Consider the following 21,079-nt stretch of genomic DNA (forward strand, 5'->3'; position numbering starts at 1 on the left):
GCGTCGAATTGATGCACGTAACAAGGCACGTTCGTCTATTGCCTACCATTACGTTGGACGCTATAGCCATGCCGGATACAGTAATCATGGTTCTAAGGCAGTAATGCGGTTTAAACCCCTTCATCGAGGAGAGAGAGAGAGAGAGAGTTGTTGCACGAGGCTACCCCTTCAGAAATAACCTGTCGATACCGGTTACGTTGAATCTCGCCGCCGAGGCACGTGATCGCGTAAAGTGAGGTATAATAGACGCGCTATATGTACAATATCAGAATCTCTAGCGCCGATATCGCACTGAACTCGGAGACGACGTCTCAGACGACGGGATGAGAGTCCATATATTTAATGAAAGCGTGAGAATGTAGGTCAGGTCTTCTGCTTCCAGACATTAAGCAATTCGGATAGGAGTTCAAATCCTGCAGCAGTTCCGGCGCTTAAGAGAATCTCTGCTGCTGTGAAATAAGGAAGCGAATATAGAATGTCCCCCGTTCAAGAGTCGTCCCGCGGACATGTATATGTATATCGCGAGATTTTACGATCGACGCAATTGGATACTCAAGCGGGTCTCAAAGTAGGTAATAAACGAGCCTCCTCTCTCGCGCCAGAGAGAGAGGAGCCATTATATTAATCCGCACTTTATGCCCCATAACATCCTGATAAGCAAAAATCGTAAAACGAAGCGATAACCGATGACGTTGTTGCTTCGGTACGACACAATATTAGTGAATAATCCTTAAGCTTCATTTATTACGCGTATTCTCGTCAGCACAGTGTAACTATGGCGTTACAAAGAGTATACACACTCGCGTTTGGGAATTAACATAAGAATGAGTCACGGGCGAGATTGAATTTACTGACGCGCGCTTTAGCGGGAATCTCGACGACGTCATCCGGGCTCCAGAATTCGATTCGCTGAACTCCAATTCTACGATAACGCTAACCTCTTGATTTTCCTTCCCGTAGTGGGCAAACCGAGCGAGCGAACGCGAACAATAGACGAGCTTGTCGCTCCATGGTTTGCCTGACCCAGAACCTCCAAATCCGCACGCGGAATTCGTGCCTTTTATGTGGTCCGAGGGCGCATGACCGGGCTAATTGGAATGTTCGGTCGGAATATCTGGAGCAGGTCGCCGCGGATAGATGGAACGTTTACCAAGTACGGGATACAACGGCTAGGAATATTCCTATAACCGAAATTGGCTACAAACAGGTGTAAAGCGCGGTGTGGAGACGCGATATACGACGTACAAGGACGAAATGGCCGGCCGATCGTTTCTAGATGGTGAAGAAAGAGCCAGGTTTCTGAAGAAAGAGTCGACAAACCGCGTCGCGACGGGGTTATTCTTGAACGTGCCGCACGAAACGTTTTCCGAATTTCGATATATACCTTTAGTACCTTTCACCCGGTGACTTGACTAGGTCAATTGGAAATATTTGGCGACGACGGTATCTGGAGCGAGGCCTTTCTACGGCGACCTCCCCGGAACACGGATACAAAACATCGAGGAACCTTGCGGCTGGCATGAGCGCAAGCAGGCGCGACGCAGGGGCACAAATGCGAAAGAGGAGGCTAGGTTTCTACGTGGAGAGTGGATCGATCCGACTGCCAGGTCAACCCTCACCGCGACTCACTCACCCGGCACCAGCCAGCCACGAGATTTTGTGCCTTATACATATATGTCGTGACGGCCGTTACTTATCGCCGATCGCTAATAATACCTAAGTTATTCGCGTATATTAACGCGAGCTGACACGTTTTCGCCGATATTAATGAAGCGTTATGCGGATTATGCGCAAACGCGTATATATATATATATTTTCGTCGAACGATATCATCCGACGAAAAGAAAGAAAAAATGAAAATCGAATGTAGAATTATCGAGAAAATTCAAAATATTAAACGTTCGTAAACGAATAAGTGAGATGTTGCGGTTACTAAGAGAAAAAGAATTAGAACCGCGGTGGTCGCAGTTTGTGTCCGCAGTTTGTACCGATTGCAACTCAATGGACCTTTATGAAATTCCAACCGCGAATCTATCTCGTCTCTCGCTCTTTCGTCCCACGTTTTCGCTCTCACGTTGCCTCTGATACGCGTCTCCTCTTTCCTACCCCTCATCCCGTGTTATCCGCACCGTTTCACGTCGGTGAACAAATTATTCGACTAATTTCAACCGATAACTGACAGTGATGCGCGTTAATATGGAAATATCGCGGCTCGTCGAATGGACAAAGTCCAGCGATGTAAAGCTGGATATGCAGCGCTCCACGCACACAACCCTTCCAATTGACAAAGATGCATTCAACGTGTAATGTGAGGTAACAGTCGATCAAGTTATCGAGGAAGGCTAGGATTCGCGTGATACATGAAAAGCTGGACCGTCGAATTAAACATCGCATTTTATTCGATCGGACATATTAAGAATGTACAACGATATCGAAACGGTATTCGTACAAAAGCATTATCGACGTGACTGCAAACTCATCAGCGCGACGTGAATATTTTAATAACATGCGCCGCAATTAATATTATCTGAATTATTTCATAGCGGTCTTTTAATCATTGCATTAATTAATACTACTGCCATATGCAATCTATGTAAATCAAACGAAGCCTCAATAATATTCCGTTGGGCAGCAAAGCGTTAAATAACCCGAATTATGATAGGATGGGTATGAATATGAAATGCTTTACACGAATTACAATTTTGGAAACGGTCTATTGTTTGCAAATTGAAGCGGGCGTAAGAACCATATAATAAATGAATTGTGATTTATGCATTATCCTGAACGGAGATTGTTGGAGATTGCTTACTAACAGCGGGCAACAATTCGTTTTCGTCATTCACGCGATCCTCATGAAAGATGAAAGTAACACGCGTGCTCCGTCAAAACGACTCGTGCGAGTTCAAGGTGAGCAGTGACACGTAAAAAAGCGATCCGTTTTACCGCGGGCACGCTGCACCCGGCAGTTTTCATACGAAGTCATTCGTTCGAGCGGACACCGCATTAAAATTTGCGATGTAACTTTTCTCCCTCTCACTTTCTCTCCCTTGCTCCTTTTCTTTCTCAAAAGCGAGCGAAACCGACCACGATTCCGCAACTCGATTCTCGCGGAAGAGAAAGATATTTTCTCGTTTTCTCATCGACGCGTCGCGGTCCCTCTGGTCGTTTTAGTTTTATCAACAATTTCTCCAACTGTCACGTTAAAAACAAATCGTGGAAAAATAAACTTCCCAATACGACGAATTAATCGAAGGAAGCGCGTTACGTTGTCGCGAGCGAATTTAAGCGAAGGGACAAATGAGTTCATTTTTTTCGAGAGTTCGATTTTCGTTCCACAACTATATATACATGTACGCCCGGAGAAGCAATTTGCCAGGCATAACGCAAATTGTCGGTGAAACAATTTCATTGGACGCGGCACAAAGGTTTGCCGCCGTGCGAAACAATACGAGGAATAGCTACGCTATATACCCGGGTATCGGATTATTCGACGTTTTCATTATAGCCATTGACATCGCCGCGTAAAATATCGATTCGCCGACGCGAATTCTCCGACGGAACGCGCGGATTTCTCCGCTCCGCGCATTAATATTAATTTTCGAGCTTTTACATTCGGCCCCTCGCCATTCGGCACACTCGTAACGCAGATTAATTGAGAAAGCCTGTTACCGAGACGCGAGACACAGCAGTTATTAATGGCATATAACAAAATATCGAACGGACGCGCCCGCGCGCGCGGCCAACAAACCCAACAAATATATATATATATATAAGACGCGAAAACTTTCGTGGCAAAGCGAAAGGAGCATAGAGCCGAGAGAGATTTATGCCCACTCACTACGGAAACATTGTTTTCGATGAGGAGGGAAACGATTTTACATTATCCGAATTAATGGCGGGTCGAAGAAAGTGGCGCGTCGTTTCATGCGCGATGTTTACCGAATTACAGGGAATTAATCAGCATCAAGGCGATTAATTACACCGATATTCGGCGCGGCATACAAAGATATTTCATTTCGATGAAAAGGGACGCGAGTTTTTGTCCGATAGCTAAAGAGAAGGAAAGATAGAGATGAGGAGAGAGAAAGAGAGAAAGCAAGCTCCAAGTTTCCCATTCGCCCGAAGGAACCTGTCATTAAGGTAACGAACGATTCTTGTTGTTCACCGCGACGAAAGCGTTTATTTCCACGTGGCACTAAATCTAAGCTTGCTTTAGGAGAACGGGGCGAGGTAACGACGGCGCGTACAGCTCGAGGAAACAATCCCACGTTTTCTTTTGCTCGTGCCCGGGTAAGTCGATGCCTCGAGCCACTAATCACAAAGGAATTACTCGTCGGAAAAAGCCCTCTCCTTGCGGTCGCGGAAAGATTGTATTCGCGCTATATATCCGATTCTTTCGATCCGAAGTCGCGGAAAACGAGAGGGTCCAGCTCGTTTAGGCACGAATTCGAAACGTCGTCGTTCATTGATTTAAGAGTGCCGTAAAGTCACTTGTGTAATAACGCGTCGCGAAACGGTCGCGAGGGAGCAATTCCGGACGGAAGCTTCTCGGGAACAAGTTGGGGAGAATTGTCAAAGCCTGTGATGGCTCGCCGAGACAAACCGGAGTAGGAGATACAGCACGGAGGTCAGCTCGCTGGCGACCGTAGCTTAAGTGCCTCGTATTTGGCCTCGCACGAGACTACTACGCTCCGGAGGGTCGCGTTCCTCCTCGTAACTCCGCTCGAGAGAAGACAAGAGCCCCGTAAAGTTTACGGCGAGATGCGACTCGTGACAGACTTGCCGTATATTCTGTTTAAATGCGCAGGAACAATGAGTATTATGGAATAAATCGCGATCTATAATGCGTGACATTCTATAGACGGGGACCCTTATGCGAATCGCGCGAGATCCATCCATATCAGCTGATTGATTTGGCCGACCGATTCGGCTGACATTATCGTACCGTGAGCCAATGCGAGAGCGACGTCTCGAGAATGGTGGGTATGCTTGATTCATGGACACGCGATATTGTTCTCGATCGTGTCGCCACAATGTTCGCCGATGTTTCCGGTCGGCGCTTAGTACCTCGGCCCAATGAATGCCGACCCAAATCGGAGAGTTAAATTACACCCTGTGTCCACATCCGCGGGAGATTTGTGGTTTGAAAAAGCATATAGAGGGACGCAAGACGAAAGGGGATACGCAAATGAATCTGGGTCACTTCGAGGGAAATATAAATCGCGAAATTAATAAACAATTTTTAATGCGGCTCAATGAGAATTACGGTTTCGATCAAAACATTTTCTAGGTAATGAACTTCATTTTTAACGAGCAATATGTGGCAAATATTTTGCACACGTACTCTCAAAAGATTCATTCAATGCAATCGAAAGATAAATATTATTTTATGTAGATTTTATAGATCGGACACAATTTTTGTTATAATAAATAGTGAAAAATATAAAATTCATGTTTTTCTTGCAATAATATTCGATAAATGATAATATTATTAAATATTTAACAAATGATTCATTCACTAATAATTCTGCAATTAGAGATATGTATTTCTCTCTTCTGATCTTTAATTTTCCTTTATGTTTTGGCACGTGGCAAAAATTTCAAACACGCTCTCAAGAGATTCATTCAACACAATCTAAAGATGAGATATATATATACATTTATATATGTACATTTTATAGTTTGAACAATTTTCTTATAACATTTTAAAAAACAAACATAAAATCCATGTTTTTCTTGTAACAATATTCGATAAATAACATTAATAAATTTGTAATTGGAAATATGCTATATTTTTCTTTAACTCCTTTTGTGATCTTTAATTTTTGGCACGTGGCAAAAATTTCGCACATGTATACTCTCGAAAGATTCATTCAATGCAATCAAAATATTGCTAAATATGTATTTTATAGATGTCAATTTTATAGATTGTATATTATATATGCAAATTTTATAGTATGAATAATTTTTATAATGTGAAAACGTGAATAATAAAATTCATGTCTTTCTTGCAACAATAATTCCACATAATTAACTGATCAATTAATAATTAATTCCGTTAGAGAAAGATGTACTTTGTTTCTTTAACTGTTTCTCTAATCTTTAATTTTCCTTTATCATCAGCACGGAAGCGGAAAAGCGGAAACACGCAAGCGCGCGAGATTAACGTCAAGTAAATAGAGCATCCCGAGGAGAAAAGCAGTAATGTACGAGCGATACGGTAAATGGCGTAAGCAACCGAACCGAGGAGCTTCGAGGCGCCACACGCTGACCGATAATTGCATCTTTCGTTCTCGGGATACTAAAGAAGAGAGAGAGACGATCTCTCCCCGCGGCGAACTGCCGCAACGATATATTTCGAAATAGCGGTGTTACTTACATACGAGAGAAGCCTCGCCATCCGTCCCTCTCTCGGATTCTCGCGCGTCGACGTTCGCTGCTCGTCGAACGAGACGAACCATGTCGGGACCTCTTCGCTCTGGCGTAGACCGTAAAAGCTTGTGGGAAAGAGCAACGTGAAACCGCATCACTGTCTTGCGGTAACACCCCGGAAACACTACAAAGCACGACGGAAAATAGTCAAGTTTAACCCCATCGAAACGTTTCCCGCTTCCAAGACGCGGCTTAAACTTAACGCGGGTTAAACTTGCAGGATGATCAACCTCAGAATTTTGAATTATCGTACGTAATATACGTGAGATATAGAAAAATTTTTTTAATTTTACTATTGGCCATTTTGCAAGTCTTCAATCAACGTTTAAGTTTAAACAGTTGGTACGATAATAGCATATGTAAAAATGTAAACTGTCATTAATTCTTTGCATTTTCTTCTGTCTAGAGAGAGAAAGAGAGAGAAATGAGAGGAGGCGGATGAGTCTTGAGTAATTTAAAGGCGATTGTTTCTTAGGAAAAAATTAATTCGCGATCTTCTCTTCCTTGCGGCTTTTTAATATTCAACTTCTTTTAACTAGCGTTTAAATTAAAATTCTGTTCAGTTAAAATTAGTTGAGAAATATGACTATTACGCATTACATTTCCCCTTCTCTGTCTCTCAAACTTTTTGTTGTATTAAAGTTCATATTTATTTTACTTGATGCAATTCACATAAAAAAATGAAAAATTCATTTTACTGTTTTGCGAATTAGGATTGTAAAATTAATAAATTGCGTTTTTTCTCTTCAATAATTTTAGCTCGTTACTTCATATGGGCGCGCTGTTGCATTGCTTATTTATAGCGCATGTAAATTTTATATATTAATTACCAGCAGAGGTCTGTCGTAATATCGCTCTACTGCTAAAACATTTTATTCATTTTGCAAAGTGTAACACATAACTACGGTAATGAAGTCGTATTCATATTCGCTCCATGGGTAGTATATTTACAGTCTCGGTAACAGAGAACAGAAACAATGCAAAAACTACGCCGGTTCGACTGTTACAAAAACTCAATTACTCTACCGTTTCGCATTCCGCGTTGCAACTGAAAAAATAGCGTATTATATTTGTTTCACCTCTTCGTTTTATTCATCGAAGCGACCTAAGCTTTTTTTTGTCAAATTAACAAGAAAATATAAAGCATCCAAAAAATTCCCGGCGCCCAAGTAAATAATAACAGAGAAAAATCATGTTTACCTATATCTTTATCATTTACAGAGTCGAAATTCGCAGGGAGCCGGAAACGCATCCGGCATCACAGTACACAAGCACCGCCAGTGGTGCCCGAAGGGTTAAAATTGGCGAAGAAACGGCGGGAGGAACCAGATCGCGTGGCGCGGAACGGACGAATATCAACCTAATCGCGGCGCGTGTGTGCGGGTGCGGATTTAGTTCGCGGTGTCGCCACGGGTCACGGCGGCGCTGTACCGCCGGCGCGAACCTCAGTCCGTCACGGGGTCGCGAGGGGTACGCATTACTCTCGTCGATTGGTCGTGGACCCGGGGGCTCGAAACGTCGTGACGCGCGAAAAGCCGCGTGAGTGCCCGGTCGCATTTGACAGCTCGCACCGCGGCCGGCGATACTTTTTTTTTCTTTCTTAATCACGCGCGCATCGTAATTAATTAAGTGTTGTGTGTACGGTGAGATGACGGCGACTTGTGATTCACGATAATCGACGGACAATCGAGACGGAGCAGAGTGGCAGTGAGGGTGGTAGAGGAGGACACCGGTGAAAAAAAGAGAGAAAAAGATTGGAGCACTGCGGCACGAGAACAGAGTCTGCGACGTTACGCTGCTGTCATTAAACGTGAGTGTCTCTTTCTGGGTCACTTTTGAATAATAAGTCGGCAATAATTCTTTGCGCTCCAAATTAATTCCCACACTGTAAGTCAATATTAAATAATTAAGTATTTTTCATTTTTATACTTTAATTATCTATCTTAATTTATGTACTTTAATCTTTTATCAGCCTTTAATATAAAATATAATATAAAAATTATAGAATATTGAGTGATTTACAAAATTCAAAGCATTAGCTTGTAAATGTAATCTCGACAAAGGATTGCAAAGAATTAGATGTCATCACTATATAATTTGAAATCATTTTCTTATATAATAGAACCTGTCTCGCAAATTTATATATTTGATACCAATATAATATACGTTTTGTGTGCTTCAACTTAATTTAAGTAGTATGAGAGGAATATAGGTAAACATTTTCTAAGAAAATGAACAAGAGAAAATCTAATTTATCTTGCTATATCAAATAGAAAATAAACACGCGATATACGATATATAAACCTCCGTATTTTTCTCTTATAACTTTTCGGAGTAATTGCATGTTTTTGTGCAATTACTCCGAAATATTTGTTTGCATGCTTTCGGAGCAATTTGCAAACAGAATAGGATTTTGATAAGAAGAATTTAGAATCTAAGATAGGTACTTGAAAAACTTTCATCCCGAAATAAAGAGATAAAATAAACAGTATATTTTTATTCCTTTTTTCCTTCTGAAAGACTACATAATTTTCCCAAATAATCTGCTCTGACAAGTATGAGCATTACAATTGACAAAAAATAAGAATATATATATATATTCTAAAGACGAAGGTTTAATATTTTTCTCGACGATATAAAAAAAATACAAAATCTCAAAGAGAGCAGGCAACCTTCTTTACGAGCTCAGCTGTCACCGTGACAAATCGAGACGCCTGTACACGCCTGATCCAGAACTGGCCATTGTATCCTGCACACGATGCAGTCTGTTGCATTATCGCTCGATGTTCGGGCCAATCGCATATAGTGCATAAGTCTTGTTCTCTCGTCAAGTCACTCACGATGTCACCATAATGTGGTAACCGCGTCACGCGTCTCTTTCGATGATGGTGAACGCGCGCGATGTGGTCGTTCGGTGCTCCGAGGCGCTTTGTGCCGACAATTTCTCGGCAATTGAGCAACTCCGCCGTCACGCAATTAATAATGCGGCCTCGCGAGATAGGGGCGAGATAAAGCGGGCGCGCTTATGTTATCGGGCCTGGCTCGGGAGAGTTAAATGATCACGATAGTGACGATGCGGAAAGCTCATCCCGCGTTATCTCGCGCTAATTTCACCGTGCATTATGCACGATGCGTCACGTGCTCGGCAACTGCGTTCATTCATCGCGATGCGCTCAGCTAAATGTCATTCTTCTCTCGGCGAGAAAAAAAAAAGCAAAAAGCTCGCGACGAAATATACTATACGTATAGTCTTTAGCTCGCGAAAACTAAATCCTCGTTACTATGCAAATACACCGAGAATCCGGCGCCTTAAGATTTTCGAGAAGCACTTTGCGAACGTTTACCGGAAATCTACGAGACAACCGCATGGAGATCTACGCCACTGGTTGCTTCCGTGTGGTAACTAATTCTCGTCACGTAAGTTCATGTATATATGTTTGTGTGTGTGTGTGTGTGTGTATGCGTCTGTGTATGGGATACACGTCACATATTCTAGGTACCATGGACGTCCAGCTGATTACTTACTGAGTGTTCGATCGTTTCGCGACGTTTCCAACTGCGATTTTCGATTTATCACGGCGTTGGAGTCTAATAATAATTTTTCTCCGAGTTATTTGATTCCACTGTTAATTGTCGGTCATAACGTTTTCACGATAAATTCGCTGCGTAAATAATTAACTTGGCGCAATCGGCGCGTTTGCCCGCATACAGCGCGCGAGCACGCGTACATATACTCCATCAAAATAGGTTCTCTTTGTGAACAAACGCGAATTGTACGCCGAATGTGTAACCGGACGTATATTTCGAAATTGTGTAAATAGCACGCTCACGTATTCATATCGGGCGCGGCTACGCGCTGCACCCCGTTGAATAATTCTATCACTTTAATTACCAAAGTTTATAGCGGAAATCAGCGCGATGGAGAATAATTAAATCTCTCACAGAGAAAGGCAGAGAACGCACGCGCGGTCGCCCCCGTCGCGAATCCGCGGTGCTTTTCTTCGATGATGTACGGGGTTAGGCGGATTGTTGTAAATATAGCATACGACGGACAGTGACTAAAGGCGAGAACATCAATCAGCAGTCGCGAGCCATTGTACTCCACGAGGCTGATAATAAATAGCGCCTTCCGTTCTCGCCGGTTATAATTCCTCTTCCCGATCGCTCTCGTGTCTTGTCTCTCGTCGCTGCCTTTTTTCTCATTTTTCCCGCGCTCGCACACACTCGCGTGTGTGTATGTATCTGTATATGTATACATGTGCGGCGAACAGGTGTCTAACTACCGGTCGCCGTCCCTACAGCACTGCGAGTACCTTTATTGTAGCCTTATTGTACTTCTTGCTTCCTGCAGATCGCTCGAATCCGTACAATTACACGTGAACTGCGACCGTAGGATAGTACCCACAACTCGCCTGTCTATCGATTAACCATTAGCGAAATTAATGGTACCCGTAGACAATAGAATAGCGCTATAAAGCTTAAGAAAGCGAATTAGATACGAGACACCCGTGCAGATTGCGCTAGTCGCGAGCGTGTTTATGTCGTTCTACGTGATCTGCTTTCAATGAAGCGACAGCAAAAAAAAATACTGCTACCCCGCTAAGGGTATTACTTTAATTTATTCGCTTGACGATGCGTACATAGAGATGATTTAAAATATCGACAAGTTTTTTTTCTTTCATTCTTTTTTCACTCTTTTTTTCTCAATAACTTCCTCTGTCGCTTCACCATCATCATAAAGAATATCAAGTAAACATTACGACCTACTGGAAAATTTTACGCATTTCTAGAAATTACATCCCGGCAGCGAGATACTTGGTGACTCAGCAGCCACTCATTTTATAATGGCCGGAATGTTAAACAAGCGAGATGACAGTGCTCACTGCTGGGAAAGCTACACTTGACTATTTTATGCGCGCCGCGCTTCTCTCACCGGCTTGAGAGAGAGTATACGGCGCTATCTCGCATGCGCTCTCTAGTTCAGTTTCAAACTTTAATTAAAAAGGTGAAGTCGCAATAAGGTCCTACCACCCCTCGGGCTAAACCTTACCCTTCCCCACTTCGTGCATCATCACCACTTGTCCGCCCGTCCGTCAGGACCCTCGTGTCCGAGAAGCTATTTTAATTTCATTCACGGGGAATAAACAGAACAATGAAATTAATGTCGACGAGCGAGCGTGCATATTCGCGCGTATCTTTAATGCATATAGTGTATATTTCCGGTATAAATGGCATTCTCCTCGCGATAGTTCATTTTCCGACGAATACGGATACGATATAATTAGTAGAAAAATTATATAAACAAATAAATTTCGTTAAATCAGCTCGTTGGTGTTACGTTTTGCGTCTTGCACGTCGCTTGATTGAAATTAATTTATGCTTTTTTAATTACGAAATAAAACGCAAGAGAGATAACCGTTTCCGATAGAGAATTAATATCAAGTGATATAATATAATATTCTACTTCGTTTTATATTATTAAATTCAAAGCAGACGGGTTTTTAATATAATTTTATAAAATATCGGAGTAGTAATGTAATGTACAAAATTACTTTAGCCTATCGAACTGAAACTGGCTAAACGAAAATTCGGAAAATTCTGCGGTGAGTCTTTTCGGTTGAAGGGAAACCGACTCACTCGAATGGATGTTCAGCAAACCGCGGGATTGAGGTGGCTGTTACCAAGGCGCGTCGATCTTTGATTAAGAATTCAAGCGGAATAAGTCGGAGTCTCTGATAAAAGAATGTCGAATTTTCAATAACTCAATACTTTACAAGTTCTACTGTAAATGCAGATTATTATAACTTTTTTAAATAACATGTACAAATATATGAATTTTTCCATTAAAAGATAAAGATAAAAATCATTAATTACACGCGTATATGTATATAAAATCACGTAAAATATAGAATTTTAGATTAGTGAAATTTTGTATATTATTTTATATAATAACACTCTCGATAATTTTTACGATAAATCATTGCATGATTTTTTCAGCAATTGTTCATATATATTTTCATATTCACATTATATTATGTTGAAAGTTGCATTATTTTCTATATTTCATATTCTATAATTTATCTATCTATTTAACTTTTAATTTTCTTTTTCTATTTTTGATATTCCATTCCTTAATTATTCAACTATTTAATACTAATAAAATAAACATAATTTAATAATAAAGCCGTGCGGGTTTCAAAAGTAATAACAATTCATTATTAATACCGCATTATATTGCCAGAATTTACTTACAGTAAATTCAGTACAGTCGGAAGAGAATTATGCAATGTTCATTAGTTGATAAAAACTATCGTAACAGTTGTTAGTAGTTGATTGTATCTGCGCGAGATGCATCTCATGTATGAGAGGCAATTATAAAGTTGGCCGACAAGCATGACATTGAATCACATCGGCGGCACGTAATTGCAATCCAATGCAGCATTTCACCGACGTCATAAACCGCATCGCGGTGTCATACCGAAAATTAATCTAATACGAAGCCTAGAAAATATTTATCGCATAATCAATCGATACGACCGATCGTAAAGTGCCATTGCGTGTACCGCATCGTCACGTCGAAACCTCGTAACACTCATATGATGAATAATCTATTTGTTCCACATGCGATCAAGAAATTACGCTTGCACATTTTCTGCTCGATATCATCGCGATTAACGTATCAATTTTTACGTACCGATTATAGAATCAGATATTCCAACGACAATTTTCATTTTTGTAATCCATAATAAAATTTTTCAATTCATTTCGTATTATAGGTCGTTTACATTTTATATAGATAAAATACTTGCGCGATCATAATAATAATATTATATATTCATTACATATATTACATATCTCAATCATCTTTTTCATATATGATTCTTTCCATCTCGCGATACGCATATCCTACAATATTCTCAATCCAATTTCCTGTGGAAAATTACGTCGAGCGTAACGAGATTAGAGATCATTTCATTCACGCTTATGAACAATTTCAATCACGCGGTGTTTATCGCTTCCCGCTTGTGACAATATTTTTTTGCAATTTTCTTTCTCCGCCTATCTGAAATCTGAATATTCATTCGCTTTTTGCTAAACTCCGCGCGTACGTATAATATTATATTATAACTTTGAGCAAACGCTCTCTTTACGTAATCATAATGGAATGATACTCGCACGTCCACGTACATATAACGGATGAAAGGACTGGTTAATCCAAATCCACCCGGACCTACGTCCGTCGCGCGAGATTAGCGGCCCACGTTATAGTGATTAGATGAAAGCCGTTGCTTCGGTTAGTATCCGCCGCCCGTATCCGCAAGCTACCTTCCGGATAATCTGACAAGCGCTCGCGCATTCGTTCGTCACGGTTTATCGCCGCTGATCTCGTCTCTCGGGGCCGTCCCGGAGTTGTCGTTCAAGTTCGAAGGAGCGCGATGCATAGCCTCGGTATATATACGGCCAGTAAAGCAATTCGTTCCACCAATATAACGAAGCAACCGAGCCTGGTAATGGCGCGGCGTTACGTTATCTTAAACCGGTGCCCCGACGTCGTCACTCTTCAAGAAGAGTTGCTGCATGCCATCGACTCTCGGAGCACTCGGTGGGAAAATATTCGCGTCGCGAATAAAACTTGAGAGAAAGAGACTTCGTGACAGACGACTTTCCCGTTAAATTCTCTTCAACGTTTCGACGCGCGTGCATTTCCGTTCGAATGCAATTCACGGAACGCATATCGCATTCTTCGAAAACGAGAAATACAGCTTTTCCACCTTTGCCCGATTAGCAGTCGCGACACCGTGTGTGTGCGTTGGAATATAATCAGATTTATCAGAGATCTAATCCTTTTACGGAGACACGAATCGCAAACCGGTAGGAAACGCCTATGACAGCTTTCGTTTAGCAACGTTAAATACATACATCCATAGATGTAACGAGCAACATTGCATTCTGCCTGCTAAAATATATGCGCGCACGGTACAAAAGTACGCGTACAAGTATTACGTCATCGTTAGAAAGCGTTCGGCGGACGCGGATAGGTGTAAACTCCTGACGACGACAAGTTGTACTCCTGTAGAGGACGACATCCTCTCCACACAGAACTTACCGACCCATGTTTATGGCGTAAGGAGTAGCCGCACGGCGCTGCTATTATTTGTCTCAATTAATCTTACGTGAAAGTACGAGTTACGTATCATTAAGAAATACGCGGCAAGCTGTTGTAAGGATAACATCGCCGACAAAACAGCGCGCAGCAGATAATTAATTTTCGCGGGATAGTTTCTTTGCCTAACACAAAGCGGTGAAACTATTTTTCTAAAGTTTGTAAACTTTTTCCTTTAATAAAAAGAGAAAATACAGTTTTACGTCTTGCTTACGTCGTTTTCTCTGCCGCTTTTTCAGTAATGAAACGAGGAATTTCTTTAAAAAGTACGATAAATTTGTGGTCCGACATGTAGGCCACTTTTGATAAAAATACTTTTAACACCCACTCTTGTATACGGGCCCCTTCGTTGATGTAATTATACCCACGATAGTTTCCCGCACGACGCATTTTCCCACATCGGCGTCGACAAATCACACACGACGATAAAACATGCGCGTATTTATCTTCATTATCGCGCGACAGCCTGGTCATAACCATAATCAGAAAGTTCGTTTAAAACGCGAATAATATATTTATTGCCGAAGCGATAAAACGTATTATGAATGCTTCTACAGCGTCATCGCGAAAATAACTGCAAATTGCTCGCGCAATAATCTGATTTAATTCAAACATCCTTTCTCACCAAAAAAAAGCGCCCAAATCGTCCATCTCTTCCATTTCTAATTAAGCGTCGTCATATTTGATTGCTATAAAATTTTAAATAATTAAAGATTTTGTAGAACGTATTTTAAAGAACAAAGAGTTGAGTAGTAAGTGTAATTTTTAAACTATTTTCAAATTTTTTACGAATATTTTTCTGTAGACTATATTGATGTAATATTGTTTATCGCGGAAAGATTTTTTCCACGAGTATATTGTTGTAAACCATGCATCGATGAAAAATATGAATATTCATCTTCATTATTACGATACAGTTCACACATAAAGTTAATCAAGAAGTTTACTCTGAGCGCGCCTTACATATATCAGCGATAGATTATGAAAGTGCATATCCATCCTGCACCCAGGCTGCATCGGAAGTCTTGCGAGCGCAAACTTCCGAAGCATGATAACTCTATGTAATTTAATAGCGTATTGTAGTTTATGGAAAAATCTTTCGCACATTTTCTCTTATGTATATATTATAATAATTTAACTTGTCGCGTGTATAATTATTTTCATTCTATCCTTCGGCCAACTATAAATCAAAAAATATAAAAAGAATCCTTGATCAGTAAACAAATTTAATTAATAATTTACAACTATAAAAAACGAACACGTACATTGAAAAAAATTATGAAATTAATAAATATTTATTTCAGTACTGTGTAATATCGATCATTTATTTGAAACAAATAAATATTTATCTGTTTTGAAAAGAATTTTCTTATAGCAAATAAATATTTTTCACATCAAACCAATATTATTAGTTTCAAATAAATGATTTATTAGGCAGTATTGAAATAAATATTTATTCGAATTCAATATTTTTTTCAATGTAACTGTGTACATGCAAGAAAATAAAAAAATTATTCATATATTACGTGTACACAAAAAAAGTACACAAAAATAATATAAAAACCATACGCGATACTCCGTTATATTATATATGCATGCAAGATTGCACAATAGGTGCAGTAAAACGCACGTTTATCAGCCCCATTAGCTCATCCGGACAAGATGAGGAAGTCGGCGCGCGCCGGATGTACGATACGTTTCACCTGGCGGGTTACGAAAGCGCATTCCCTTACATCGTCGTGGAAAGCGCTCGGTGCACGCGAGGCGGACGCAAACTTCCGAAGCAGGGATGATAACCACCGAGCTCCGGATAGCTTCTTTCGGAATCCGCGTGGGATCGCGCGATCGGTGCGGCGCGTTTAACGAATGCCGGGGTTTGCATGTGTGTGTCCGCGCGTATATGTGTACTCGTAGCGTATATACTCAAAGGCAAACAGGAAGCGGTTCCCTGCAGGACCGGTCTACCGTTGGTCCGCGCCACTATCTGTCTACGGCAGCGCGGCGCAAACATTTGTTCAGGACAGGGAAGGAAAAGCGGAGGCGCGAGTGGCGATGTGATATCGGTAATAAGATAACGACTGTCCGGCGCCCTCTCTCTCTCTCTGACTCACCCTCTGCGCTTGTTTCAGTTCCTGTTTCTCCCTCACCCACCCCCATGACCCTTTCTCTTTGTCCTCTTCAGCCCCGACGTATACTCTTTGTACTATCCGTTCTTCCTCCCTGAAACAACCTAGGCTTCTACAAGAGCTTCAGCTCGTTCGTTCGTTCGAACTTCCTCTATTGAGAATTCTCGAGGCTTCGCCCCGGGCTACGCGACCCGACCTTATATAGCACTCTCTGATGTTTCTATATCGGCTAGTTAGCGGTCGCTAGTTTTGGCCAAATAGCGGCCGCTCAAAATTTTCGGAGCAAAGTACGCGCGATTATGAATATTTGAATACGACAGATCGACGCGTCGTTAAGATAAGTTGAGATTTCGGTTCGTGGATACTTTGGAATGTCATTATGGGCGATGTCAAAGGAAAAGAAGCTTTGCGGGGACCAGGAAAAACGCACTCGCCCGCGTGTTATCCGCCGATGAATCGCGAGCACGTCGAGAGATAGTCTTCCTCTTTTCCGATTCGAACGAGTCCGTAATGTCAAACGACGTCGGTCGGGATACTTTCGGAATCGTGATCCCCGAAAACGTTCCTATATATCGCTTTCTTACGAGTCTCATAACGGGGACCCTCCAGAAAGTAGATCCTCTCCAACCTCGCGCAAGGAAGAAAACACTCCACTTATTCTCCAATCGCTCTATCCTGCGTAATGCCAGCGAACAAAGAAAGGAAAGAGGAGTCCCCTGCATTTACGCATTGTACGCCTCCGATATTATATTAAACGCGCGATCCAGCGAACAATAAAAAGTAGCGCGAGGGTGGATGCTTCACGGACTTGTCCGGCGACGACGATCAGCTTGTCAGAATATTCGGCGAACAGGAGAAGCAGAACGAAGATCGGCTACCCTCGTGCTCCATACGGTGTGAGAGTCGAGCATGTGGCAATAAACAATTTGTTACGTCGAGAGGGGTCGAAGCTTGTGCAACGATCTCTCGCTATTTCTCTCCCATCGTCTTCGTTCTCTCTGCACGCGATCCGCAGCCTCTCTCTCTCTCTCGTCCATCTCCTCCCTTTCTCATCCCTCGTCGGCCACCCTCTTCCTCCTGGCTCGTTCACGCACAACGTTACTTCGTCGGCGTAAGCGACGTAACAATCAATAGCGGCGCGTCACATTGTTTTCTATACGCTACCTCTCCGTCCACGCGATCGTTAACCTCTCGATTATCGTTGCGGCGACCGCGACGATCGCCCATTCCTCTCTCTCTCTCCCACTCTCGGCGGGACCACGTCAACGACAACGTCGTTATACCGCGTATACCGTTGTGTTCCACCACACCGCGATGATGTAATAGTTTAAAAACCGATGGATATGCCGCCGCTATAAGCCCGAGTGAGTTATATCCGAATCCCTCCAGGCAGAGTTATCGTGCCTCTCTCGTCGAGGCCGTGTCAAAAAGCGATTTCGCGCGCGCATAGCATATTCGGCCGAACGGCGGAAAATAGAAACGGGATAGAAATATTAATGGACTTATAGAGGCGCGCTGTTTATTCACATGCGTAGCTCTAATGTAATAACATGTCGCTTTATGATATAATGCATATTCATCTCTCGATTTGCCGGACAATTTTTTCCCTTTTTGCAAAGCTTTACTTTCACGCGGTCGAAAAACGCTCGGATAAATATTTAAAGAAGAGTCAACTCGTTGAGACAGTTTTTTTAATACAAATATTTGTATTGAAATTAAATCTATAATTGGTCAAAAAATTCGCCCGTTACAATATAAATATTCTTCGTAAACTAGAATAATTTGATTACAAATACTAAAGGGAGAAATCGCATTACGGAAACGAGAGAGTGATTCTGCAACCCTTATAAGACAAAAATGAATGTTCGCTGTATATACGCGAAATAAAATCCTGAAATGTCATCGTCCGCACATGCGTCTACGCATTGCGGGGTTTAAATAAAATCCAAGTGTTTTCTCGTTTAATTACGCGTGTGATGCTACCCATCGTGATTCGCTCGGTAATAGAAAAACGCACGGTATCGCGAAGTGCACGAGACTCGGAAGGAGAGGAGCAGCAGAGGGGTAGAAACGAAACGCCGGGGGTGCACGGGTGAATACCTGCGAAACGAGGAGAAACGTTGGAAAAGGCTAGAAGTTTTATTTCTCCTCTTTTCACTGCGTCGGCCGCATTATACGCACGCAGACGATAACGGAGGGAGAGGTTGAGGGAAGGAAAGGACGAGAGAGGGCGCGAAGAGAGTAAGAGGCGCGGAATAAAATGAGATCGCATTATATGCACTCGTGAAAAGGAGCCGGAGGGGCTGCGAATCTCTCAGCCGCTTGGATCATACGGCCACCAGACGCACACACCGGCGCACGAAAGTGTTTTATAATACACGTGCGTGGCAGTGCACACGTGTGTGTGCGCAACACACGGAAAACGTTCCTTGCTCCTTTGAACGAGATATATACGCGCGCGCCGATGTGCTCTCTCTCTCTCTCTTTCTCTCTCTTTGCGCGAAAAAAAAAACAAACGCGAATTCCGTTTTTGATGCGCACTGGCGCAAAAGTATTTTATAATGTCGACGAAGACACGCGCGTGTATTCGCTTTGCGTTGAACGGGTTTAACGTATCGCATCCCCTTTGCGCGAGTCGAACTGGTCGCGCGACGTTGATCACCATAGTTCGCAATTCTCGTTTTTTCGCCGAAACTGTTTTCCGTGGGCCGGTGAAAGGATGTATTTATCTATCAAGGCAGAGATTTGCGTCAATTTTTTGGACGAAATCTATATACGAAAACGAGATCCGCGATGACGGTTGGTCGCTTTATTTCTCCGTGCGCATAGTACAGATATTTTTTATATACGCGAAAAAAAAAAATATATATATATAGCTTTCAGTCGAGAATTCCGGTACAATGTACTCTCTCATGTGCCTTTCACATAAATATTTTTCATTAACCAAGGAATCGTGTCCCCGCGCGCACCGGTAATTGCACACGTGCGCCTTTATATTCCTCTGTAAAAATAAAAAAAAAGACAAATGCGTCTCTACGTATGAGACTTGCATAACTTGGCAATTTTTCAAGCAAAACGACGTTTCCCGACCATTAAATCGCCTTTGACGTGCAGTGATCTAAGTAAAAGCAATTTTTATACAACGAAGTACACGAGACTATTGTACACTGCTCTTTCACAGGCTATGTCATATTTCATTTAGATGAGATATAGAATAGGCCAATATTTTATTTTACTAAAATTTGAACGCTTCGACAAAGAGCGACTTTAAAAAATTATTTAACGTCTGATAATCGCAAAATTAAATCACACGGACGAGTAAGTTTTATATATTACTTTGAAAAAATTCCTTTAAAATATTTGAATAAAATTTAAGACATTTTAGAAATGTCATTGTTTTACGATGCGCAGAGCTATTTCAATTATATAGCTTTACTTACATTTGGTAAACTCTATCGTTTTTACCATTAGACCAGATATATTTAAATCTTAAAAGGAGAAATATGGAAATATCTTATTAAAATATCTAATAATAGTCTAATATCTCTCAAATGGGAGGCCATATTTCTACCTCCGAGTTCTCCTCGTACGCCTTGCAAAACCGCTCTTCTCTTCGCCACGTGAAAACCCGTTTCGCCAGTTCCGTCACCAATCCACGTCGGGCATTTCCGCTAAAACCTTCGTTTCTACCTCGTTTCCACAAACTCCGAGCCCGGAGTGACTGACGCGTTTGTCGGCTCGCGGCGATGGAAACCAACGACAAGCGCGGTAACCAAACTCCATTAATCAAGCGGCATTCGTCGCTTAATGAAAAGGCCAAATATCGTCCACCGTGAATGAAAGATAGCCGTTCGCGGAAACGATTCAAACTGCCAACGTAAACTGCCAAAGCAGAGGCAACGTGCAAATTTCGCAGTGATCGGCGAGGATGGGTGGACGTATCGGATTTTGCACACCTCGATAAAGCAAATATACCGTTATCGTATCCAACATTTGTTATTAATAGGAATCGCAATATATAGCTTTTATAAGACATTATACCAAGATCGTCATATACGTATCTTAAGAGAGATATCTTCTGCTTTTATTCCATTAATCTATAGAGCTATGTGAATAATATAGAAAGTAAAAATCGCGAATTCTAAAATAAATCTAAATCTCTTAAAGATTCACGAAATTGACAGACAGAAATTGTATAGACTTAATAGGCTTGATATAATTAGTGATTTGATAAAAACAAAAGGTTCGAAATAAAAAATTTCGCAAAAATATGCGACCTTTTAGAAAATAATCGAGAAGTGACCCGTACTTAAGAGAGTAGTTTTAAAAATTTTTAACAGTGGCGGTCGCGCGCCAA

The 21,079-nt window shown here is 41.7% G+C and overlaps 2 protein-coding genes across 2 annotated transcripts in view; one reads left to right on the plus strand and one right to left on the minus strand.

Annotated features, from left to right (window-relative positions):
• The window catches only part of LOC114941715 (uncharacterized), a 236,864-nt gene that overhangs the window by 76,132 nt on the left and 139,653 nt on the right, over positions 1 to 21,079 (minus strand). The gene's annotated exons all lie outside the window — the stretch shown is intronic.
• The window catches only part of LOC114941713 (discoidin domain-containing receptor 2), a 150,875-nt gene continuing 137,690 nt past the window's right edge, over positions 7,895 to 21,079 (plus strand). The window contains exon 1 of the mRNA XM_029316803.2: positions 7,895 to 8,242. The gene's annotated coding sequence lies outside the window, so the exon portion shown is untranslated. The remainder of the gene's footprint in view (positions 8,243 to 21,079) is intronic.

Source organism: Nylanderia fulva, unplaced genomic scaffold, assembly GCF_048542155.1.
Source record: "Nylanderia fulva isolate GAGA-0341 unplaced genomic scaffold, ASM4854215v1 Scaffold5, whole genome shotgun sequence".
Taxonomy (NCBI): Eukaryota; Metazoa; Arthropoda; class Insecta; order Hymenoptera; family Formicidae; genus Nylanderia; species Nylanderia fulva.